The sequence below is a fragment of the Oryzias latipes genome, chromosome 16 (genome assembly GCF_053564925.1).
Source record: "Oryzias latipes strain Hd-rR chromosome 16, Olatipes_Hd-rR_3.1".
In the NCBI taxonomy this organism is placed as follows: Eukaryota; Metazoa; Chordata; class Actinopteri; order Beloniformes; family Adrianichthyidae; genus Oryzias; species Oryzias latipes.
In genome coordinates, this window is record NC_136252.1 from 14,137,300 (window position 1) to 14,163,081 (window position 25,782).

At 41.3% G+C, this 25,782-nt stretch overlaps 1 long non-coding RNA gene across 1 annotated transcript in view; it reads left to right on the forward strand.

The window, feature by feature from the left end:
- The first annotated feature begins 1,129 nt into the window (after window positions 1–1,129).
- The window catches only part of LOC144984532 (uncharacterized), a 34,535-nt gene continuing 9,882 nt past the window's right edge, over window positions 1,130–25,782 (forward strand). The window contains exons 1-2 of the long non-coding RNA XR_013648293.1: window positions 1,130–1,309; window positions 1,406–1,515. This is a non-coding gene — a long non-coding RNA (uncharacterized LOC144984532). The remainder of the gene's footprint in view (window positions 1,310–1,405; window positions 1,516–25,782) is intronic.

A 25,782-nucleotide genomic window follows, 5' to 3' on the forward strand; every position in this document is an offset into this window, starting at 1 on the left:
TACGACACCAAGGCTTCAACATTTCCCACCTAGCTTCTAGCCCCGGTTAGCAACATTCCAAAACACCGTTAGCTAAATGTGCATTCCTGATCGTGTTTAGCGCATTCCTGAACACGCGTCACATGCTCGCTGTGGACGTAGCTTTACAATATGTATGACAGTCATTCAACAATGTGCCTCAAAGAAAGACAAAAAAAAAAAAATAGCATTATTATAGTTAAAAAGTGAGGAAAAACAAATGATTTTTTTAGGATTTAGGAAACCTTTCCTAAATTATCACGTTACAAAGTCTTCTAAATTTTAAAAGGCTTTAGACTTAAGAACCATGAAAGACATTCTCCAATAAAAATTTGTGTTTTTTTTTAAAATCATTTTCTAGTAGCATTTTCCTAAAGATGGAGGACATATATAAAGACAATTCATCTTAAATTAGGATTTAATTAGGATCTTACTTAGGAGGCCGATGTCCATAAAGTACAGGATCAGAACTCTTTATTGGACAGGAGACCCACACTGGCTGTACAACTCATGCTATCTCACACTAGGTCCTCTCTCTTTTTTGGGCTATGGTTAATTGGCTGGCCTCGCCCAGGAAGGAAGTCCTTTTAACCAAGCAATAAAAAACCTGACAACAAAAGTTGCAGTTTCCTTGGAAACTATACATTTAAACCCCTTTTAATCCCAAGTAACAGGCATAAATAGATGAACAACTCAGATCATTACAAACCAAAAAGGTAATCAAACAAATCCAAACCCCCTGTGCTTCCTTATGCCCAACCCTCAAACAGGAAGTGAAGGCCATAGCCACCATTTTGTCCTTTGGGCAGCAGGAAGAAGAGGTGAGAAACATGAGAAGTCAATAAATACATTTCAACCTGAGCTGTTTGTTTTGGTTATTTTGGATGAAACAGTCAGCGGAACTGAGAGACTAATGGTGAGATGTACCAGATTGGTGACTTTGTTACAGCGTTTCTTGATGCATCCACCTGTAGACGACTACATCCATGTGATCCAGCTGATCAAAAGATGATCCGTGGGATGGAAGGTAATGTTGAATTTATATGAAGGGTGGGGACGTCCAGGCCTCAAAAGGATCTGTATCTGCACGCTGTCCAGATCTCATCGCTCTGCTCAGCGCTGATCACCTGGATCAGGTGTGTCCATCCAATTGGAGCATGACAGAGCAGGGAATGCTGGGAAAAAGAAATGCAGTCCCCACGGCTGATCTGTAGGTTGTGGGGAAGCTCACATAAATGTCACTACTGCACCTGCTGAGCTGACAGACTCGACTGAGCGAGCAGCAGAGAAGGTTGGGATTTGTCTGCCTCAAGGAAAAACAGATCTAGTCTTTTGCATGTTATCAGGCTTTACGTTGCTGTGTGATTTTGAATTTAAATTTCCACAGTTTCCAACACTAAATACCTAAAGTTAAGAGGGGGCTGGACGTACAGACGTCTGAAGCAACCAAGGAGTTTTTTCTGTCCTGAGAGTGCTGGTCACCAAAGAGAGCTGAAGGTGAGTCCATCTTCATCTCCTCACCTAGTTTGTGCAGATAGTCGGCAGCTGGAGGCCTCAAGGGGCCTTACCTTAGAAGAGGAATCTGTTTCTATTTACTAAAACATGGCGGCTGTATTGAAAGAATGTTACGTTTTACATTAATGCTGAAAACTACAGTGTGGTTTGCGTCAAATTTTGTGTTTTAGAACCAAAAATAAGTTTTTATTTCTTTCATTAGGGCCCAACCTGGTTTACGGCTTTCAAAAATGTGAATTAAACCTACTTTATGTTTGTCACAAATAAAAAGGCAGTGATTCCTTGCATTTCCACAACTCATCCAAAAGCTCTTATATTTAAGAGATAATAAATACAGTCTTAGAGGATCAAATATGTTGATGAAAACCAGAAGAAATACAAAAGTAAAAACGGTCCATCCTTAAAAAACTCAATTAAAAAGGGTGATATTATAAATAGATATAAGGGAGTGGACATGACGCACTGATTTAGACATTTTTCCCCAAAAAATGTGATCATATTTGATTGTCTTCAATGTGTGTAATTCTGTAAAAATACAGTTGATATACATTTAAGTTAGGATTGAATTAAAAACAAGGGGCTAAGAATCAATCAGATGTTAATCCAAAAGCCTTTTGAGCTTTGACAATGAACATTTCTGATATTTTCCGTTACTCTGATGTCCCTATGGGCGTCTTGAAGTGTGCAGAAACCAATTATCCTGCATACTAGCAGTAAAAAGAAAAACAATTGAGCTTTTACATTACTCTGGTGCAACAAAACATGGAAGTGAACCAAATGTCATTTAAAACTCATCAAACAGAGAAAATGTAAGCAAAGTTTTATGGGAAAATTCAAGTCAAAGTGGAATTCAGTTGTTCAGAAACAGCCAAAGTAAGCTATATAATAATTAATTAGATCTAATAAGTTTGTTGTCTTTAATGTCTGATAAAAAAGCTACACCAAAGTGTGTGAAGTTGTTAACCTTTTCTCCCAGCTGGAAGTCCTCCTCTCTGCTCAGCACAGTTCACTGCAGGCTAAACTTTAGCTTCACAGAAAAGATGCCCCGTTTCTATAAATGAATTTTCAGCGAGACAGAAAAAAAACAAAGTGATTTCTGCAACAGAGATGGAGTTTTAATGAATACAGAGGATGTTGACGTTAACGGTGAGCTGACAGATCCTCGTTAGCTGCCATCTCAGGCGGTGACCTTTTCATTTCTGCCTAACGAAGTAAATTCTTCACCGTCTTCTTTTATCTGCCACTGAGATATAAGTGTAGCTCCTGCATGTGTTTATCTAGGAATGAATTATTCATTGTATTAACAGGAACTTGAATATAAGCAGCTGTTTGTGATGTATGGAGCACAGACAGCTCCTGTTTTCCAATTTTTTTTCGATTTCCCCCCTGAAAAGGCAAAAAAAAAGAAAAGAAGGGAAGTTTAGGGGCAAAAGCAGAATTAATCTGGATGTTTGCCAGGTTAATTTAATTCTTTAAATTTTCCAAGCCGTCATTCAAAATGCCTCTGAACGCTTTCATTAGGAATTGACATTTCTCTCCCTCGTGCCGTTTTGAGCTCAGAATTTCCATGACACGTTTGTGGCGTCTGAACGCTGCAGCTGTGAGGCAAACACGATTGACGCCGTTGTTTACAAGACCGCACCTTTTGTCTCATTGTTAACAACAGACCTGCTGAGCAACTGTCACAGGCAAAATTAACAAGTAAAGTTTGTCTGGAGGGGAGGAGGCCTGCATCACCCTGAGGGGGTGACGGGTACTCCTTTTTATGACTGCTGCTTGCTGGGAAACGGTGTTTGCTGATGTTTGCTGAGTTTGTTTCTTAGCACTAGTTTACAACACAGGCTACTTTGTGTGTTTTTGGAAAAGTTGGGGAATTGCACTGTGCAAAATCTTTATCTTAAGACAATGTCAGGATATGTACAAACATAAATTTTCTATTACTTTCTTTTTGAGTATGTGCTCACCTACTAAAACTGCAAAAATCGCATGAAGTATTTATCTATTATTTTTAGGATAAATATCTTGTCCCACTTGATCAGAGATCTGCGTCCTACAAAACTTAAAGAGCCATCTGGGTCGACAACAGCCCATAGATGCCTTACTGCACCTTTTTAGAAAAATAACACACTGACTTGTATTTGAGGTTTTGTTACTATTAGGCGTGCACAATTCATCGCAAATGTATTGTTATTGCAATATCAAGCTGTGCAATACGCATATCCCAAAAGGGAAAATTGCAATAAATGGTTACCTTGGAACCATCTTATGGCAGCTTTATGTATTTAATGAATCAAATAAATCCCTTCACGTTGTTGACCAATCGGATGGAGCCCTTTAATTAAATCACACTGCTGCAGTGAAATGGAAATGACGTTTTTGGTTGTTTTGCTGTTTGTTCATGTATCCTAAGTTATTTCGTCATTGCAATATTGGTCACTAATATCGCAAATTGCGCGTTTTCCTCATATTGTGCAGCTCTATTTACTATTTTGGTTAATACAAATGAACTGGTGTTTTTTTTTTTCAAGAATAAAACAGAAACATAAAGAGAAAAAACAGTTTAATGAAAAATGTAACAGTTTTTAACTTTTGACAGAGGTTCAAATGAAAGACGCCCAGAATCATCTGAATGCAGCAAATTTGGTCGTAGGTACTGTAACGTCAGCAGTGATCAGAAAACTAAAAACACAATTCATTTTACAGATTGGGTGCTTCTCAGCTGGAAATTTGTAAATCTAAATAACCTAATTAAATCAGAGCCAATTATGTGACCCTTATCATATCTTTTTTAACCGTAAGGCGCACCTAAACTCCTTGAATTCATTCAAAAAATAAAAATATCCACTATATAATCCTGAAGTCAGATTTCTGTTTGTGCTTTCTGACCTCTCTTTGATTTTTTGTATCTTTGTTAAAGTACGGAGCAGAATCACTTGATAGATTGCTGGAGCATTATGGGTATTGTAGTCAGGAGCCTCAAAAAGTTAAACGTCCTGCTCTTCAGTTGTTTGTGAAGGTTAAAGTATGTACTTTTTCTCTTTATTAACTTTTTACTTTACAGTTCATAGAATTAAAAACATTTTTATTCGTCTTTAACCAGAGAGCCACAATGGAGTGGTAAAAGAGGCACATGTGGCTCCGGAGCCCCAGGTTGCAGACCCCTGCGCTTTAAAGACAGTTGATGTAACTAAGATAGATTTTTATTTTATTAAGATAATAAATCTTGAATATCTTGTGGAGACACTTGAAACATCTTCTAAATAACATCTCAACTGAAACAAGTTTTTATTGACTTTTCTGGAGGTTTTATCTGTGATGGTGAGCGGTCTTCTTTCATGAAACAGACTTTTTCCAGACAGATTTTGAACTTGAACACTGAGTTATTGACATATAAATAAGACAAATATACCTTAAACAATTAATTCTCCTTTCCAGAGCAATATACCTAAATATAAGTGTTGATAGCTAATTTTAAGATTTCATATTGTCTTAATGGGGGGAATATCACCTATTTTGAGTAATATTACTATAGAAAAAATTCTACTAGATTTATTGGTAGATTTTATGTCTTTATGACAAGAAAAATTCTAAATTTTCTGACTATTTTTCAGCAACAAATGGGTAAAAATGGCATTCATGAATGAATGGGCTTCAATCCTAATAAAATTGTGCTTATAGGAAGTTTTAAAGCCTGTAAAAACACAACTTTCCACTCTTTAAACTTCTGGAAAATGTATTTTTTCTCTTGAAAGGTTAGAAAACCACGGAGTTTCTAATTTCGTTCAGCCCGAGCCAATGTGGAACTGCTGGATCCAAATGCAAGGCCGCTTGGGTGTGACCAATTAATTTCTGCGACTTTGGCGACCGGCGCGGTTCATTCCTCTCTGTCTTTGCCTCCCACCATTCCCTCTGTCACACTCTGCCTTCCCATTTGTATAGGCTGAGGTCTGTTTGCTGTTTGCTAAGCACCTCTGTGCCTTCTGGAACAGAAGGGAAGCCGTCTTGGCAAGCATATCCATTTCTTATCATATACGTATGTATATGTGTGTGAGTTTGCGTGCCAGCTTGTCCAAGCGTTTACTTTGGTGGCCCTTATGCTTGTGTTCAGCGATTGCTGCGGTTTTATCTGCACATGCACACATGCAAACACGGGCACACGCGCGGACGATTGTCGCTGCAGCACACTGGGAATTCACAGCCTGCCATATGAGGCAGAGATTGGCTTCACTAAGTGTCTTGGTGCTTTGCCAGTTGAGTCGTAGTGTTTCTTTTGTGTTTCTGTGTGAGTCTGTGTTCTTGTGTGTTTGATGGACTTCCATACATCTTTGACTTTCAGTGGCTGAGAGTTTGTAATCACCGCTGGGAAGTGGGACCAAAGTCAATTTTCATCCCCGCAGCAGCATTGTTCCCGAAAGCACTTTGATACACGCATGAAGGAATGCAATGTCACTCGCTGTTTTAAATGTTTTTTTCTTTTCTTTAGAGTTGAAAAGCAGTTTTTGTCTCTCCAGACACACACTCTGCTTTTGTTTTTGTTTACACATTATAAAGGAAACGTTGAAGAAAAAAAGTTATTTTATATAAAATAGCTTTTTAACATTCTCTTTGTATGCATTTAGAGTTTATAGACAGTGTAAAAAAAAAAACAGGTAGAGACTGGAGTTATATCGCTGCATCAAACTGGAACTTAACCGGTAGAAAGTTTTGTCCTTACAGATAAGGCTTTGATTTGAAACCCCATATATTTGTGTAAATTAGCAAAAAAGTTCACTTGGAATCACAGTGAGGCAATTCCTTTCAACAGGTGGGACAAGCAAAGAGATCCTTCTGCGGATGCAGCACTTATTGTGCTGCTGACTCGGTGCTGCAGACTATGTAGTTTGTCGTGTCTTCTGACATAATTTTTTAAATTTTCTTAATATTCATCAAGTGGGGGGTGTACACATTGAACTTTTGCCCAACTGGGTTGTGGTAACCACTAACTCTTCACACAGAAATAAAATTGAGGGAAAAAAAACACATTTAAAAACATTATTGAAGCTGTTTCAGCAGCCTTTTTTAAAAAGTCAATCCAATAATGCATCTACCTTGAAAAACTAACTTGGAATCAATAGCAAGTGATGTATTTTATATACGGATAAGGTTTTGATGAACACAAATATGCAGTGGTGTAAAAGCGAAATGTTTTCCTATTAAATCTAACTTACTCAGAGAAGTGAAGTATGGTAAAAAAACCAAATGAAGAGATTTTGGTCGAATCCGAATTGTTCCCCTACGTCTACGGCTTCTCCCTACCCCTCCAATTGTAGGGGCATTTGGAGGGGTAGGGTTGTCCAAATGCCCCAAAATAAATGTTAGAAGGGCTAACCTTCGCGGGGGAGGGTGTACCATGTCACACTGTGCTGCGGAAGAAAAGAGCTTTTCTTCATGTGGGTGTGCTCTGATGCACAGAAGTTTACATGCAAATGTAAGTAATGAGTTTTTGTTTTAACCCTCGTGCCATCTTGTGGGGTCCAGATGACCCCACCCTTACATTGACGTGTTCTCCCTACCATGAGAACGGTGGATAAAGGTGGAAAGATTTCATGTAATCCATGGACACCAGTGAAGATCAAGAATCATTGAAGAAAAATGGTTCAGTGCACTGTCTAGTGGGTCTAGATGACCCAACTCCCAACATTGACGTTGCCTTGGAGGCACGCTAACGTGACATTTTTCAAGTTAAAAAAACAATGTTATGCATTTACAAACGCTAACGTAGTGACCGGTGACTATTGATGACGTCATTAAGTGGGAGCAACGTCCAAATTGGAAGACACTATGGGTGTGTCCGAATTCCCACCTTAACCCCTAACTACTAAAAAACTATATAGTGCAGGAATATGTAGTCCCGTGGATTTTAAAAGCAATTGGGATATCATGCTCACAATTCTTTTTTTTTTTAAAGGGCGGACATGACGTCATCGATTTCATGAAGTCAAAATCTAATTGCGCTTAGCATTTTGCAACCATTATTTTTTAAGTCCACTCTGTTCCGAAGATAAAAACGTGGATGGTTTATTAAAAAAATGCATTTCAATATATCTTTTTGGTAAAAAATGTTCCAACGCAATGCATTGTGGTCAATTTTTGATGAATACTGGTTTATCGCGGTTTTACAAGACTTTGGAATTTGTAGATTTGGACCGCACTACAAAATGGTGAAACCACTATATAGAGCACTACAAAGGGGTTAGGGTGGGAATTCGGACATACACTTCGTTTGTAATGCATAAAAAAACGATTAATGTGGTTAAAAAATGTTTCACGCTAGTTATGCTAACTCCCAACCGTGTTAGTAGCTGCTTTTGCACACTCACAATTACAGAGCGCCGTCTGCCCTTCAAGATCATTTAGACATCAGAAAACACAATCAGAATAAATCCATAGGGCAGCGTTTCTAAGTATTAGGCGCACTGTCAATTTTTGAATAAATAAGGCTTTTGGGTACGCCTTTAAATTTGAGTTCAGGTTTTATGATAACTCATGTTTATCTGAAGGATATTTAGGAGTTTAGTTTTTGAATTTCGTACACAAAACGATGGAATAGAGAAGGAAAATGTAAAAAACAAAAATGTTCAGCACTGAAAGCCGTCCACAACGAGCACATTCACATATTCAATGTTTGAAGTTCTGATGGGAGAAAAAGATTCTTTAATGTCCCTCCCAGCTGATGTTAGACAGTGCAGGGCTGTACAGAAAGACTTCCTGATTATATACACGTGCAAGCTTTTGTGCACATTTCAGCTTCAGAACATTTGATTTATTTTTCCATTTCCAATCCAACTTTGATGGCAGCTGCCCCCAACAAAATGCAACACAACAAGCACACATGCAGAGTTGAGGAGTCATCTGCAGGGTGGCCTTCAAGCGGGAGGAGTCGCAAATGAAAAGTGAACAGAAGCACAAAAATAATAATAATAATAATAATAGCAGCTCCTAAATTCCCTTAAGATATTGTCCTATCATTATTTTATGTCATGGGGTTCTCACGGCGTGATGCTCCTCTGCTCCATGTTCTTCCTCTCCTCCTCTGCTCTCCACGTTCTTCCTCTCCTCCTTTGCTCTTCTTCCTCTGTTGCCAGTTCAGCGTCAGCTCTGCCAGCAGACGGGCGGGACTGCAGCCCAGGGAGGAAGGAGAACGGCAACAAAACGAAGAGCGTAAATCAATAAATGGATAATAATGGAGGGATACAGAATACCGGCTGCCTCGCTCAGCCTTCCCACAATCCTTTGCCTCTTACAGGAGAGGCAATTACAATTTCACAGGTTGAAATTAAAATTCCCTGTGGTGTGTGTGTGTGCCTGTGCATGTAGGCTGTGAGATAGCGCAGGCTGTCAAAGTGATTTCAAGCTGGTTATAGCCTAAGCTCACAAAACGGATCCTTGTGCAGCAGAGGGAGGGAAAAATCTCAATATCCCCACACCCCCACCCACGCTTTTTTACTCTTTTTTTAAGAGGAAAGGTATTCCTTGAATATTAATTGCCTGGTTTTGTCTCGACAAGCTGGCTTGTTTGCAATCAAGTTGCACAAAAAAGCCCCATGCATCTTTGCCTCTTTTTCCATCTCTTCTTCTGCTCTTCTTTTCTCTCTTTATCGTCTTCTTTTTTTTGTGCATCTTTTTCTTTTATTCCCCAGGTTTAAGTGGGAGCATTTCTGAGCTGGCACGGCTTTGCCTTTTGATACCGAAGCTCTGATATCTTATTTCTGCTTTGCTTCATTCGCGTCCCTAAAGATTTATAAGCCGTGCCAAGTTTTATTTTCAACTCTCAGAGTGTTGCTTGATTTATTCCCCTTATCAGAATACCTCCGGCCTCTCCGATTCCTCCCGACAGTCTCTGTAAGCTACAAGCGCTATAAAATGTCAGCGTCTGTATCAGTCATCAGAATTTATGATGGATCGAATTCTTATTTGTCCAGAAAAAGTCAACACGCCTTCCGTTTCAGCTGCTCTGTTGTGTGGACTCACAGCAGGAAGGCTCAGAAAAACCCATCAAGTCTCCCTCACCCGAACGGGAAGAACCCAAAACTTGAAATTTGACTAGACAGATTGATTTATGTGCATCTTTTCTGATTCAATGAGAGGTGACTTTGATGGGCTGAAGGAGTCCGAGCTGGGCTCCACCTGCGGAGTCGTGCAGACCGCAGGTGGAGGCGGTTCAGGCGCGCAGCCGAGACTTCTGCTGCTTTTAAATTGAAGATGATTTTGTTTAGATATTGAATTAAGGTTCATCGCTTTCATGCAGAGCTGATGCTGAATGAATCATCCACGTAGTCCCCATCTGGAGGGAAAGCTGACAGTAATGTCATTATCTGCTGTGCTTCAGCCTTCACTTTAAGTGCTTTTGAGGCAATACTTTATAAAGTATATCAATACTTTATCAAAGCACTGAAGCATGTATCGATGACATTGACTGTATATAAGAACTGGACTGACTGAACCCTCCTTTGTCCAGTTCCAGACAGGAAGTACCTGCTGGTTCCAAGAAGCCAAAATCCTAGAAAATAAACGGCTATTGTATTCATTGCATTTGTCTGAATAACTATTCTTGCTCTGCTACCAAGTTTTTAAAAGCATTTTTACCACAACTTTTTTTCTATAGTGAAAGTTATTCAAGTTATAAACTGACCAATCAGATGGTGTCAGTAAAATAGGTGGTCTAATGTCAAACATTCGAAGGGTTTGCCCGCTTTTAGTGGTAGGGGTGTGCACTTCCAACACACTCACAGCCGACTGGTGGTCGTGGTCGCCAAGGAAACGTTGAGTCAATTGACTTCTATGGATGACATCACACTCACTCAGTCCAGTTCTCCTATGCAGTCAATAATCGGTGAGGACTGAAGCTACTGAGATGAGAGGGGAAACATTTTTAGAAGAGAGGACAGCAAGTCCAAATGTCATGAATTAACTTCACCAACAAAATCTTTTTTATAACATCTACACAGCTTGAATCTGAAGGAAATTCTTCCATAAGCAGTACATGTGAAGGCCTGAGCGGCCTCCTGGCTTTTTTTCTTATTGCTGTTGTCTCTGCATATATGCAGGATTGTGAATGACCAGAATTTACTCTCACACCACTAGAAAGAGCTGAGGGTTAGGTTCAGGTTGAGGTTGTGCTGATAAGATCAGGTGAATCTGTTACAAAGCAAACTATTTACTTTGATTTAAAAGAAAAAAGAAAAAAAGGGGAAAAAAAGTCAAAGTGCAGCTGGAAGCAAATCGATTCCAGACTGCTCAGAGCAGGATGAGGAAAGCCCTGGAACGGCGCCGTTTCCTCATGCTCTTCATTTCCCACTCTGGGTGTGCAGAGTGTCTGCTGCACAGGTTCAGACCTGTGGACACAGGAAAGTCCCTCTGCAGGACATTATTTGAGGCCGTTAGGGTTAGAACAGGGTTAGTTTTTTTTTTTTTTTTTATCTCTTGGAGTTCAAAGGTGGAATTTTTTTTAAAGAGTTGCAGGGCTGAACCCAGGTTCCAAAGCTCAAGCAAAGAGGTTATAAAGGCGATTCTATTGGGTCCGTGGATTTCATCCACCCAGACATTGAGCGTCCTAGATTCTTCCTTAAGGTTGTGCTCTTCGCCGAGTGCTAGGGATCAGCATCAGGGGGCGGGGCAGTAAGATTTGCCCCCCTGGCTTCCCCTCCCATTTTTGAGTCAAAATGTGTCTTTGATGATACAAATATTAAGAAACCACTAACACAAGCTTCTTTAGGCATTGCAAAAATAACAAAAGTCATATTTTTAAATGAAATCTTTAGCCCCTAAATTCTTTGCTACGCTCCTTTGTCATGAATGACGGACCATCTGGGCCGTCCGGGCCTAAGCCAGAATCCGTGCTGTTCTCCTGCTATGACGAGAAAATTCTTATTTTATTTTGAAAACTCATAATTATAACTCATCAAATGTACTTTTTAATGATTTCATTTGTAGTGGTCTTCCACTCTCTTGTCCACATTTTCCACCTTCCCTCATGGAAAATGGGGGAAGGTGATACACCACCAGTCCTTTCAGTAAATAAGGCATCCTGAGGAATTGTCTTTTTATGGCAAAATTCGGAAGATTTTTGCAAATATTTTTTTTTTTTAACTTTTGGGTTAAAATGTTTGAAACTTTTAAATTAGTTATAATATCTGGATCTGATATCAAACTGAAAGAGGCTGCAGTGGATGCAGCAGACGGGTTCATGCTGAAAGCATCCAGCAATATTCATGCACACTGACCACGATCATCAGTATCTATGCAGCAGGTGGTAAAATCAAGAAAACTGGACTTTTTTTTCTATTTTTTATTTTTTAAAGATCAAACCTACAAGCCCTGTTCAGAGAGAATCTAACCCCCTCCCAAGAAAGGTGCTTTGATATGACGTAGACGGGATCTCTTTAAAGCAGTGTGGCATATTTGCAGGTAAGCGTGTGCTCTGGTCGCTGCATAAGCCTCAAGGAAAGCTGGGATGAAGACATAAAAGGGAGTTTCTGTCTTGCTGTGGTTAAGTAATGCTCCTACAAATATTCTTAGACTTGGCTCGATTAGTACCGCCACATCTTGCTGACCTGTGCTTTTATGCAACCCTCCTGACTGTGTGTGTGTGTGTCTTTAAAGCATCCTAAAACTGCTCTTAAATCGCTGTTTGGGGGGGAGGGGGGTGGGGGCAGGTCAGGTGACTCGCACCCTGGAAGACACTGTGAGGAAAGATGCACACTTCATGGACACAAACACAAACACACAAGCTCTTAAATCATCATTTTCTCAGTCAAATCCTCTGATCCTCTCCTCGTCTGACAAATTCATTTTAATTCTCGGAACTTCACTTTTTCCCCTAGAACTGCTCTTTTTCTTCTGTCACTCCATCCTCCCGGACACCTCCTTCCTCTCTTTTTTTTTTTTTTTTTTTTTTTTTTAAATGTTATCTCTGTTTCTTCCCAGTCAGATTTAATCCCGTTTAGTCACGGAGGAGAGAGACGCTCTCAGCGTGCGATCTGGATCCCCAGAGTGACCTGGTCAGTAAAACTCGCTGTATGGATGTTACTTCTACAGCAAACATGTAAACGCATTCCTGCCGTGCTGACTTTCGATTCCAGTTTTCTGATTAAAGATTGGATCAAAACACTTTTCTAAACTGATTGAGCTGGTAACTTTATTAAAAAATAAATAAATAAAACGTTCATTTTCAGCTCTTTTAAATGTTGTATTTAAAGTAAAAAGATGGTTATAAATGAAACTAAATTCTATGAAAGGACATGATGACTCCACCTCTTTTCAGGGATTAAATGAACAGCTATTGTCGTGTTTCTTGAATTTCATAAACACATAAAAACTTTTCTGCACTGTTAAATTTCCACTCGGATTTTCTTTTCCCAGTGGTCTTTGAATTATAATTATGCCATTTTTAGCCAAAAAAAAAAAAAAAAACCTGTGCCATTTTCTAGGAGAAAGTTTCTGCTAAGAAATCGGCAAAACGCTTTCCTCTTTTACGCACATTCATCTTTGCAAAAGTTGGGAGGATCTGCTGGGAACGTCTGGCCTAGCCCTCCGTTAGGGGAGTCTTTAACTCCCACATCCGGTAGAACTTCAAACAGGTACCGAGGGAGGTAGGGGACATTGAGTCCGAGTGGACCATGTTTTCCACTTCCATTGTCTCTACTGCTGCTCTGAGCTGTGGTTGCAAGGTCTCTGGTGCCTGTCGCGGCGGTAACCCCTGAACCCGGGGAGGACACTGGAAGTAAGGGATGCCGTCAAGCTGAAGACAGAGTCCTACCAGGCCTGGCTGGCTGGCAGGACTCCAGAGGCAGCTGACAGGTATCTGCAGTCTAAGCGAGCTGCGGCCTGACCTGTTGCGGAGGCAAAAACTCGGTCCTGGGAGGAGTTTGGTGAGGCCATGGAGAAGGACTATCGGTTGGCCTCCACAGGCACCATTTTCAGTGCAGGTGGGGGGCTGTTGACTTCGACTGGGGACATTGTCGGGGGGTGGAATGAATACTTCGAGGATCTCCTCAATCCCACTGACTCGCCCTCTTTTGAAGAAGCAGAGAACGAGGAGAGCTCGGAGTAGAACCGCTTCTCCTCCATATCGAAAGGAGCCAGTTGAGGTGGCTCGGGCATCTAGTCCGGATGCCTCCTGGACGCCTCCCTGGAGAAGTGTTCCGGGCATGTCCCACTGGGCGGAGGCCCCGGGGAAGACCCAGGACACACTGGAGAGACTACGTCTCTCGGCTGGCGTCGGGTTTCGAAACAAAAACTTCCTTTTAACTTTCAAAATTAAACTTCATAAAATGTTATTTTATATTCAAGGTGATGCGCCGACGCAATAAATAAAAACATTATCTATCCTTTATGCTATCTGAGGCACATTAACATTGGGAGTTGGGTCATCTAGACCCCACAAGACAGTGCTCTGAACCTTTTTTTCTTCTTCAATGATTTGTGATCTTGACTGGTGTCCATGAATTACATGAAATCCTCTCCACCTTTATCCACCTTTGTCATGGTCAATGTAAGGGTGGGGTCATCTGGACCCCATAAGATAGCACAAGGGTTATGAAACAAAACATGCATTTTACAAGGACTCGGTAAGTAAGGACATGGCATGGGGCCAGGTTGCTTAAGTTCTGGATGAGAGAAGAGAGCGGGATGAACTACTTGTGACGGGGGGGCAGGACAAACCACTCCTCTGTGAGCCAAGAGGGCAGGAAGATGGACCGGAGATGCCACAGAGACAATGTAAACTAACTGACGGTCTTTAGACGGACTCATTATGCACCGCAGACGGACTGGCGTAAATTCAGGGTTAACTCCAAATCCACAAGCCATGTTCTGTACCAGCCACCTTTCTTGGGGGGGAATTTGGCTTTCAGAGTCTCAGTAAAGAAAACCATCTGTTAAATTTGTAATCTTAAAACATAATTCAGACTTAACATTACAGGACAAAGGCTAAAGTACTTTTTTCTGCGTTTTGAAAACTTCCTCAGCTTCCACTCACTGTTCGTGTTTACAGCAGACTTGTTTCCTGTCCCCTCTGTCTTTCCTGTGCGCCCTCCCCCCCTTCTTTAATTAAGCAGCAGATGCACGGCCCCTGTCCCGTCTGCTGTCCCTGCGTTCACTTTGTGTGCACTTGTGTCCTTGCATGCGTTTGTCGTCTTTCCACCCAGCTTGCTCTCAACATGCGCTAGTTTTACACCGTATTGCTCCATATGGAGGCTGAAACCAGGAGGCCGGAGGAACGGAGGCGGGACAGAAAAGAGCTTAAAACGGGTACTGCGGCGAAATCACGCCATCTATTCTTAAACTACAGTTAGCCCGTGCAGAGTGAGCGTTTGAATTTTGGGTGTGTGTGTAATAAAGTGGGTTGAGGCTGAGAGGTTGCCTCCGATTGCATCAGCTGACAGTCAACAGATGGAATCAGATAAATAAAAACTAATAACTTTGTTGCAGGATTTTTGAAAACAAACATGGTTACCGATAACCAGAGACAAAAAGTTCAAGTCAACTTTACAATGAAATGCAGAGTTTGTTCAGAAAAAGCCGGAATAAGCAGCTCATGATCAGATTGAGCAGCTGCTGAGGTCTGCTCTGAAAACTCCACTAAAATAAATCTTTATCTGGAGATATTTTAGCACTAATAGCCTTGAAGGATTCCTCACCATGGAGCTCGGGTTACAAAGCACAACCTTTTCCTCTCCTCCATCCAGCAGTAATTATCATTCAAACACGACAAATGTCTCCTTTTATTATCGCCGCGCTTTCAAATAAACTCGATGCTTCGGCCGGAATGAAAACAGAAATACACGGCCTTTCAAATGTTAACCTAATGGCGCCGGCAAACACACGGCTATAAGAAAGTTTGGCGCGTGGCTGAAAGAGTCAAGGTGTTTCTTCCTTTTATCTGATTCAATGAGGATTTTTTAAATTTGTGTTGCACAAACGGAGACGTGTTAATGGCAGTGATCTTCCTGGATGTGTGTCTTTTGAGCGCTAAAAGAAAAAAAACATTCTTTTGAGAGATAAAAGCGTCTTTATAAATTTGTTTTGCCCACGGTCTTGTTTTTATTCTAGTATTTTTAGTGCCGGGCTCTTGTTGCTACCCAGAGATTTGGCAAATTGCTCAATCCAGGATCTATGTGTGAACGTGTGTTGCCAGAGCATTACAACATCTGAAACCTCCAGCCAAACACTTCGCTGTAATGAATTCTGCTTTATTGTCTTTCTGTAGGTTTCCCACTTTATTTTTTTTCTGAATAAAAGACCATCCTTCTGAGTGTTCTTCTTCTTTTTTTTTTCCCCTTAAAATTTTGACTTTACTGAATAAAGATTTCATGAAAGCTGTGATCTCTGTTGGTCTCCTCCTCTGCCTCTCCACTCCTTCTCCTATGGATCTTTTGATGTGTCTGTGCTCTGGATCAATGGACTGGCTTTCTTCCCTGCAGGATTGTTCACACATCTGCTGCTCAAACAGGCCCTGGAGCAGGTCTGCCGGCATGCATGTGCACACACACAAACACACACGCACACAACACGCCAAATGCAAACCATACAGTGATATGTATTGACAAGGTGAGGTTCTGCAGAAGGAAGTCTGACCTCCTGCAAACCAATAATTCAAACTGACCTGAGGGATGTGACTGTAAGAATCGATGCAAACTCTGACTTATTGACATTTCTGAAGATTCCTATATGTGGATGTGATCTTAGCAAAGTGGTTCATATCTATATTGATCATGATATGTATGAGTTTCAATGTGGGATCAATTCCATGTTGTTGGTTTTTTCAGATTTTGAAAAGTGATGACAGTTTCAGAAATGTAGAGAAATTTTGTTTTAAATGAACTGACCTGACCTTTATTGAACTTAAAGACCCACTCTGATGGAAATGTGTCTTTGCCGTTTTATACGTGATAAAGGAGGACAAGAAGAAAGAAAATAAAAATAGCATTTCTGAATATTTCTTTATTCAAAACGTTGAGAATCACAATCTGATGGAAAAAGAGCGTATTTGTAATGTAGAAAATATTCGGGGGGGGGGGCATAAGCTTCTTGCTTCGAGTTCTCAGTAACGTCTCAAAGTACAATAAATCAAATTTTTAAAAAAGAGAAACCAAGAATCTGGAACAGAACATTAAAATACATGTTACATCAATGTCTGATGATGAACTCAGTTAGAATTGAATCTCTAGGAGTCAGAAGCTCCCGCATAACTTGAACGGGCACATCCATGATTGTGCTCATTTAGATCAAATTCATTGTACCATTTTTTTTCTGCACTGTAGGGTGCACTATCACTGAATGGTCTGTTTTTTAAAATAATGTCAAATATACGGCACTCCAAACTATAAGGCACATTGAGTGTCTTTTTTTGTGTTTTTAGTTATGATACATGTAGTTTGTTCCTAGTTTGCATCATTCATTGTTTATTCATTTGTCCTTATTAAACCTTTTAGTTGAACAAGGAGATCAGACAAAAGGACTAAAGGATAACCACCTCTAAACTGCTGTTGTTTTGGTACTACAACTTCATTTTCACGTGTTCGCCTTTAGTTAACCAATGTAGTTTATCCCAGACACCACAGGAGGAGATCATTCATGTTTAAACGGTCCAACTTACTTTATAAATGAATACTATAAGCTGAGAAAACAGTGCAGTAGACAGAAGGGAAGTGGATAGTGCAATTGAAGTTAAACTGAATTAAAATCTGTTGGTTTTCGACCTAAAACCCTGCTCATTTTCTCACTTGTTTAGAAAAATGCTTTAAAAAAACATTTGATCTTTTTTTTTGTCTGATATATCAAACTAAGTACCCATATGTCTGCCTCACTTTGGCCTAAACTCTTGTTTAATCAAGAAAAAGTAGATGATGCTCCCCGTGATTTAGGTCATCTCTGAGTGCAATTATAGCTAAATAATCGGAGTTTCTTTTATAAAAGCTCACTGAGTCTAATCTGTAGTAATTTTGAGAATATCGTGTTGCATCACATGGACAAAAAGGAGTCAGTTTTTGTTGTAAAAGAGAGTAAAGAGATGAACGTGCAGATACATGAAGACATTCGTTTCTCAAGGAATATGTAAACATCAAGGGCCTCTGCTCCCTTCTGTGTCATTTCAACACCAAAAAAAGGCTTTGCCTTGTATCTCTTTTTGTGTATTTCAAAGCTTGCATGACAAATTGTTTCAACGGCTCTGCAACCATTACAGCTGCCCTGCTTTGAGAGTCCTGCCTGCAGGCTCCCCACTGCGCAGCGCAAGAAAATTGAATGTAAAATGGGCTTTTTTAGACTCTCTAACCACATTACTGCGTTATGTCATTGCTCTAAAGACCGCCTGTGATATTTGGAGAAATATGTGCGAGAATGCTGTTGCCGAGCTTGCTGTTTAGTCAAGTGCAAAATAAGAGCTGCTTTAAGGTGAACCAGCGTTTCACTGCTGCTCTGCTGGCAGTCAGTCACATGTTGGGTGCGAAATCTTCTCTTGATCCCATTTAAGGCAGTATCTGTCAAAAGAAAATATGTAGCTGGAGAAAATGATTGTCCAATTCGAACAGAAGGGCAGCAATTAAACAAACAAAACACCAGTAAAGATTTCTGCTTGAAAAGTTCTTTCTTTTAAAAAAGTAGTGGTGCAATGTAACAACAGGCTCCATCGAAATCAGTCCAAAAATCCTAAAATAAAAAAAGAAATCTTTAAATACGCAAAGAATCTCCCAAAGAGCTAAGAAAATTCAATATTACCAAGAATTCCTAATTTCAGAAAATAATCTTGTCACTAAGAAATGTTTTCTTCAACTAAGTTACTTAAACTTATTTTACTATTAAAACCTTTCTTGATACTATTTTTTTAAACAATTGTCATTTTACTTAAGATTCAGTTTTTGCGCTGTAGAATGAATATAAAAATGCAAAAATACACATGTCCTTGTCACTCAGCACTGACAATGCAACGTGCAACAGTTTGTTCTTGATCATTGCATCCTCTACACCAGACTTTACCAAATGACGGATGGCGGTCCACATCCGAATCCACTGACTGTTCTCTCCACACCGGTGGTGATTGGCGTCCGCAGGGCGGACGCGTGCGTAACCATTGCAAATGCTGTGGTGCAACAAACTAAACGAGTGCTTAGCACAGCCGCCATCATTTCCAGCATCATAGGTCTACAGTTACAAGCTTAAGAGCAGATTACGAAACCTCTTATGGTTGCCTGGCAACCATAAAATAGTTGAACATGCTTCTTCATCAATGTTGAGTCTTTGGAAAATACAGCAGTTTTTAGTTCAGGGGGTGTCAGACCCCAGGTCTTCCAGTTGGTTTGCACCTGCTCCAGATTACCTAATCAGGTGTGTTTAGCCAATAAGAAGCTTCAATGGCAGGCTGGTTGGAAAACATGTGGGCGGCAGTGGTGCGGTGGTAAGGCGGTCAACCTCTGATCAAAAAATTGCAGGATTGATTCCTGCAAGTGTCCTTGATGTCTGATGGAAGGTTGGCACCAGTGTTTGGCAGCGGAGCCGCTATCAGTGTGTGAATGTGTGTGAATGGGTGAATGGGACTGTGACTGTAAAGCGCTTTGGGCGTTCAAGGAAGGTAAGAAAGCGCTATATAATTGGCAAAAGAACTTGTGAGCCTTTGTTGTGTCATTTTCTTTCCGGCGCACAAGTTTGAGTGACTTCCACTGCAGTTGTCCTTGTGTGGCTGTAAGCAGAATGTTAGATAAAATAACATTGATTATTTCAAGACTCACTCCTATGCAAATTGTGTTTTTAACATGTTCTTGTAGCATTTTTCTAATGTTGGACTGCAAATGTTAAGAAAATTTTGATTCAAATTGTATTTCTGAATATTTCTTTATTCAAAACAGTGTGAATTAGAAGCAGATGAACAAGCGCCGATTTAAAAAAAAAAAAAGATTCCAGTTACGTAAAATCTACAATCGGCAAGCCACAAGCTCCCTTTCCTGCTGCTGCTGATACATCCACCAATGGATCCGTGTACGTCTTTGTTTTCCTCATCTGAGCTGGAATCTTTCTCCAAACTCTAGGCTGGATAGCTCCAATATTACTTTTGTTGTTGCAGCGTTTATATCAGGTTGGCTTTGTGATGATGGGAAATGAGGCAGACCTACTCTGCACCAACAGTCCTGACCACAACTAAGAGGGGGATTTCTGAGGAAATCCTGCCGCTCTGCAGAAACTATGTTCTAGAAAACAACACAGTTTATTTTTTATTTTGGCTAAAAAAGCATAATCACCTTGAAAAGACCACTGTCTCTTTTCTTTCAGAGCTTTTCAGGTGTTGGAACAAAAGACAAAAACCGTCTGCTTGCTGTCTGAGCTGCAGCACCTCTGCCTCAGACGTGACGATTGTTTGCAGGGTCAAAGGTCGCGTCATTCATTTGAAAGCCTGTGTGAGTCTGGGGGCAGAGCTTTCGAAGGCCTCCAGAGAAACGTGGCTTCGGGCTCACAGAGGAGGACCTAAAGATTCCGAAAAGGGAGGCAAGCTTCTGCCTTTCATGCAGCTACTTTGTGGAGAGTGTTCGATGGCCCTGTAGCCCCCCCCCCCCCCCCCCCCCACCACACACACACACACATACACACATCCCTGTGAAGCTGGATGTTTGCAACGATATTTAAGACGGAATGAAAGAACACATTCATTTTCTCTTCACACCCTTTGAGCATATCCTTTTTTTAATCATGACATTAGATACTTTGTGAAAACTTTCCCCATTTTCTTTTTCTTTAGGAGTAAAATGTGTCAAAATGATCACTTTGTACTTTAATGTGTCATATTCTTTTTTGTTGTTGTTGCAATCGACGGGGAAGGACTCAAAAGATTTCTAAAAGTCCTAGATATTAGCTAATGCAGTCAGACTGGTGACAGTTCGACCCCTTAAAAGACATTTTGCTTGATTAAAGCAATTAAATAGGGGTGGGGCGTTATGGGGGTGGGGGGGGGGTTGCACACTTCAAAGTGCTTTGGATGTCAGATTTGTTAAAGGCATGAAAGTCCTGCGTATGAAAGATACCGCGGCCTGTTAATACCAACACGGCGTCCACATTTACATACGGGGCTGGCGTTCATATCTGATTTCTTTTGCCGGAAAAACCTCAGAGCTGTTGTTTTGCGAAATGATATTCATGAAAAGCGGCAAAAAAAGAAAGGAAAAACAGGGTTTGCTCTCGATCAGAGTAATAATGACCCTGCAGGCAGAGCAGAGCAATTAAAGGAGAGTCCAGGGGAGAGATGAGAACTATTAAAAGCCACAGAGGACCCCCTCTCCCCCAATTTCACTTTTCCTTTCTGAGCCCAGGCTAGAAAAGCTCCACACTGATGAAAACATTGCTGCAAATCCTGAAAAAAAGGCACTAATTACACAGGGGGGGCACTGGTGGGGTGGTGGGGGCCGTCCCCTGTGTTTTTAAAAGGATTTCTTGTCCAACTTAATATGTTGCATCACTTGTATTTCTGTCTGCTGTTCCTCGCGCCATGGCGTGTGTTCCGCTGGGCTCGACCCCGGTCCAAGTGGCACAGACTGGGAAAAAAGAAACTTCCAACACGGTAACGTCCTTGTGAAGGTTGTTCACGCAATGTCATTGCAGTAACGACAACCAGGATTGCTTTGTTTCTCATACCCTGCTATTCTGTTATAATTATAAAATATAACTAAATACATAGATATATCTATAGATATAACTGGAAATGAATTAAATCGGTTAGGTTTGTTTTTCCAGGAAATGATTTTAGGTGCATAGCTTAAAGGGAGGCTATACCAAATGATTAATACTTTACCCAGATTTGGCACCAGTTCATAGCTTACAAATGCTATAATATGAAGCACTTCATCTTTATAATTTCAGAGGATTAGCAAACTAAAGTCTCTGGACTTGGGCCCTTCTTGAATTAAACAGGGGCGCTGCCATATTGGATAACTAGTGCTGCCATCTATGGGATAAAGCAGAACCCATACAAGAGAGGCCCAAGTCCAGGAATTATACACTTAATGCATTTTAAATGTCAATATATAGTCAATAAGTTAATACAGATTTGGGACTTTTTTGCACAGAATCAGATAGCGTTTCCCTTGAAGACCATAGAACATATAGTACAGTGATCCCTCGCTATAACGCGGTTTACTTTTCATGGTTTCGCTACTTCACGGATTGTGTTCTGCATTCTTTCTCTCGCTTCTTCTCTACCTGCGCGTCAATAACGTTGCAGTTTAATATGCACACGTACGTAAAACATCTCGCCAAATTTACATTACGTACTTACAAATTTTCTTGCAATTTCGAGTTTCTCCAAAACCCATAGAAAAAAGAGCGACAACAACTGCCTATCACTATGTTCTTCTCCCGCAAAAACACACCTGCACCGCGGGCTTCAAAAAAAAAGAAAACACTGCAGAGCGGAGTCAGGATGCCGCGGCTCAGTCTGAAGAGCAGTGAAATACACCTGAGTCACTATTTGTCTGACTGTACTTTGTATTTTTTTCATAATCATTTAAAATTTTCTCCCGTTTAATCCAATTACTCGGGTACAGTACAGTACAGAGGCTATTTGTTTCTAAAGTACTTTTATTTGTGAAACAAATGCTTGAGCCTGTAAAATGGTTTGTTCTATCTTTTCAATGTATAATAGAGTATTTAAGTGTAAAATAATTGTAAAAAAAATAAAGGTTTCTACTTTACGGATTTTGCCTATCACGGGTTCCTTTTGGAACGTAACCTCCGCGAAAAACAAAGGTTTACTGTATCTCTATTTTGAAAAATTGTGGACTTGGGGCCCTCTTGAACCAACCGATTCAATTGGATCTTGAGGAGGGAGTATGATGGATCCAGGAATGAGGAGGCTGATGGTTTGAACCTGCAATGTGGAGCTTCTCTTTGTTCAGATGATCCTGGGTCTCTCTGCAAGAAAACAACACATAAACTAGATGACCTGAAATCTAGTTTTACCTAAACTCTAAAACATTAAATAATGAGTCGACACAGTGAAAAAAAAACATCAGGTATGCAGATGTGGAGGGATCTGAGGGTTTATTTTTATTCATCCAATGATCTTTTCACCTGATTAGATTTATTCTTCGCGCTTCGCTCCTTATGATCGCTGCTCGTTTGAGCTAATTCTGCTACCAAAGAAGCGGCGGCTGAAGTTGCAATGGTTCACTTTCAGCCAACCAAGGGTCTCCCGAATCAAATCAAATCCCCGGGACTTTTCTCAGAAAACGCCTCAACAAAATGAGTTTCTTTAGTTTTCCAGAGAAGTAGCTTTAATGTTGCGTTCACACCGAACTCGATTCACACTACAAATTGCATTGGACGCCTCTCTTTTGATGATCTTCAAATCTGCTCCTCAACGTTTTTTCTATAATGAGTTAATAACGATAAGTGTGGGAGGAGCTACTGTCCAAAGTTATTGTCCTCATTGTAAATGGAAGCATTGACTGTTTATTCTGTAGGAAGATCTATGCATTCAATTCATGGATGATGTTGAGAGATTAGGTTTGATTTTGAAGAGCTGTACAAAAGTGTCGGTAATCCCGCTGCCATGACTGGGTTCATGACATCATCCAGTCTCTCCCAGTATGTGAGCTTCACCTTCTACTGCAGGAGCTGCGTCTAAATGATGGACGCTTTCAGCGGTACTTCTGCATCTTTGTGACCCAGTTTGACGATTTGCTGTCCCGCATTATTCTGAGGAGGAAAATGAATGAATGAATGATTGAATGACAGTAGAGGATCTCAATATCAAAAAGCTCAGGAGAACGATCAGGTTCTCCTCCGTGTATGTTTTGTTATCAACACGTTACTTACCAAAGCTGAGTTCCTGATTAATAGTTAATGCAACACATCTTCTCTTCCCTAAGATTTGATTTTTGATCTCTGGATACGCCGCAATGCCCAGAACACACTGCTGCCAACATCAACACTAAAACTAGACGCCTCTGACTCCTGAAACACATTTGGTGTAAACGCACCTTAAAAGCTGACTTATCCTCTGCAAGAAGTGATTTCTGCTGACATGCAAGATAAAAGGACTTTCTTTGACTTTTTGCAAGTTATTCTGTCTGTGGTGGGCAACCTTTGTGGGATTGCTCAAACATTGCACCCCTTGTGCTATCTTATGGGGTCCAGATGACTCCACCCTGACTTTGACGTGTTCTCCCTACCATGACAAAGGTGGATAAAGGTGAAGAGGATTTCATGTAATCCATGGACACCAGTGAAGATCACAAATCATTGAAGAACGAGCTAACGAGCTCAATTCATTTTTCAATAGATTTGATCCAGGGCCCACTCCCCCCACAACTACCCAGCCATCATCGGACCACTCAAAACCCCCAATATGCCGGTCACAGCTCCCACCCCCCATCTGCCTATCAACGTCTGTGCCACCAAACGTACTCAGGAAAAGATTAACACTCCCCCCCAACCCCCTCCACAATCCCCTACTTCACATTACATAACTGCCAGCACCCCAACCCCCCCATCCAGCCTCAACATAACAAAGGAGCAGGTGAGAAGAGAGCTTCGGAGGATAAAGACCAGGAAAGCCACAGGTCCAGATGGCATCTGCTCCAGACTGCTCAGGGACTGTGCTGACCAACTCTGCCTGGTTGTAGCATACATGTTCAACCTAAGCCTCGACATAAGGAGGGTCCCTGTGCTGTGGAAAACCTCCTGCGTGGTCCCAGTACCAAAGACCGCACAGGCAAGGGAGCCCAACCATTACAGACCTGTGGCTTTAACGTCTCACCTAATGAAGACCCAAGAGAGACTGATCCTGAATCACCTCCAGCCCCTAGTGAGCCCAGTGCTTGACCCCCTGCAGTTTGCATATCAACCTGGCATCGGAGCGGATGACGCTGTCATCTACTCAGAGCACAGAACTCTGCTACACCTCGAGGAACCTGGAAGTACTGTCAGAATCATGTTCTTCGACTTCTCCAGCGCCTTCAATACCATTCAACCATCACTGCTGAGGGGAAAGCTGGAAGATGCGGGGGTTGACAACCAGCTGACCTCGTGGATTGTTGACTACCTCACCAACAGACCACAGTACGTGAGGCTCCAGGACTGTGTGTCTGCCCAGGTGGTCTGCAGCACGGGGGCACCACAAGGGACAGTGCTCTCTCCTTTTCTCTTCACCCTCTACACATCTGACTTCCAATATGACTCAAACAGCTGCCATATCCAGAAGTTCTCCGATGACACAGCCATCATTGGACGCATGTCAGAGGGAAACGATCTGGAATACAAGAAGGTGATCAAGGACTTTGTGGACTGGTGTGAACTCAATCACCTTCACATCAACGAAACCAAAACGAAAGAGATGGTGGTCGACTTCCGGAAAAAGGCTTCTCAGTCTCCCCCCGTAGTCATTCAGGGACTGGACATCGAGAGGGTGGATGTGTACAAATATCTGGGTGTTCACATCAACAATAAACTGGACTGGTCAGATAACACAAAGATCCTGCACAAGAAGGGCCAAAGTCGCCTCCACCTCCTGAGGAGACTGAGGTCCTTTGGTGTGTGTAGACCACTACTCAGGACCTTCTATGAGACTGTCGTTGCATCAGCAACTTTCTATGCTGTGATCTGCTGGTGTGGAGGCATTAGTGAAAGGGATAAAAAGAAACTGGACAAGCTGGTCAAGAGAGCTAGCTCTGTCCTGGGCTGTCCCCTGGACTCAGTAGACTCTGTAGGTGAGAGGAGGATGCTGACCAAGCTGTCCAGCATCCGGAACAACCCCTCCCACCCCCTGTATGCGACGGTGAGGACAATGAGGAGCTCATTCAGCCAGAGACTGCTGCACCCACAGTGCAAAAAAGAGCGTTACCGGAGGTCCTTCATCCCAACAGCAATCAGACTATACAATAACACGGTCTAGGACTGATGAAACTGCTGCTGCTATTTATTGCCTTATTTAATCCGTTATTTATACTCTACTTTTACTTCCACCTTGTATTATTTTTATTCTTACTCATTGCTACTGTGTTTTTCGTACTTTCCAACTGCTATTTTTTCTTGTTTTTGGCTGCTGTGACAACCCAATTTCCCCCTGGGGATCAATAAAGTCCTATCTTATCTTATCTTATCTTATCTTATCTTAAGAAAAAAGGTTCAGCGCACTGTCTAGTGGGTCTAGATGACCCCACTCTCAACGTTAATGTGCCTCCAAGGCACGATAACATTGGGAGTGGGGTCATCTGGCCCCCACAAGAT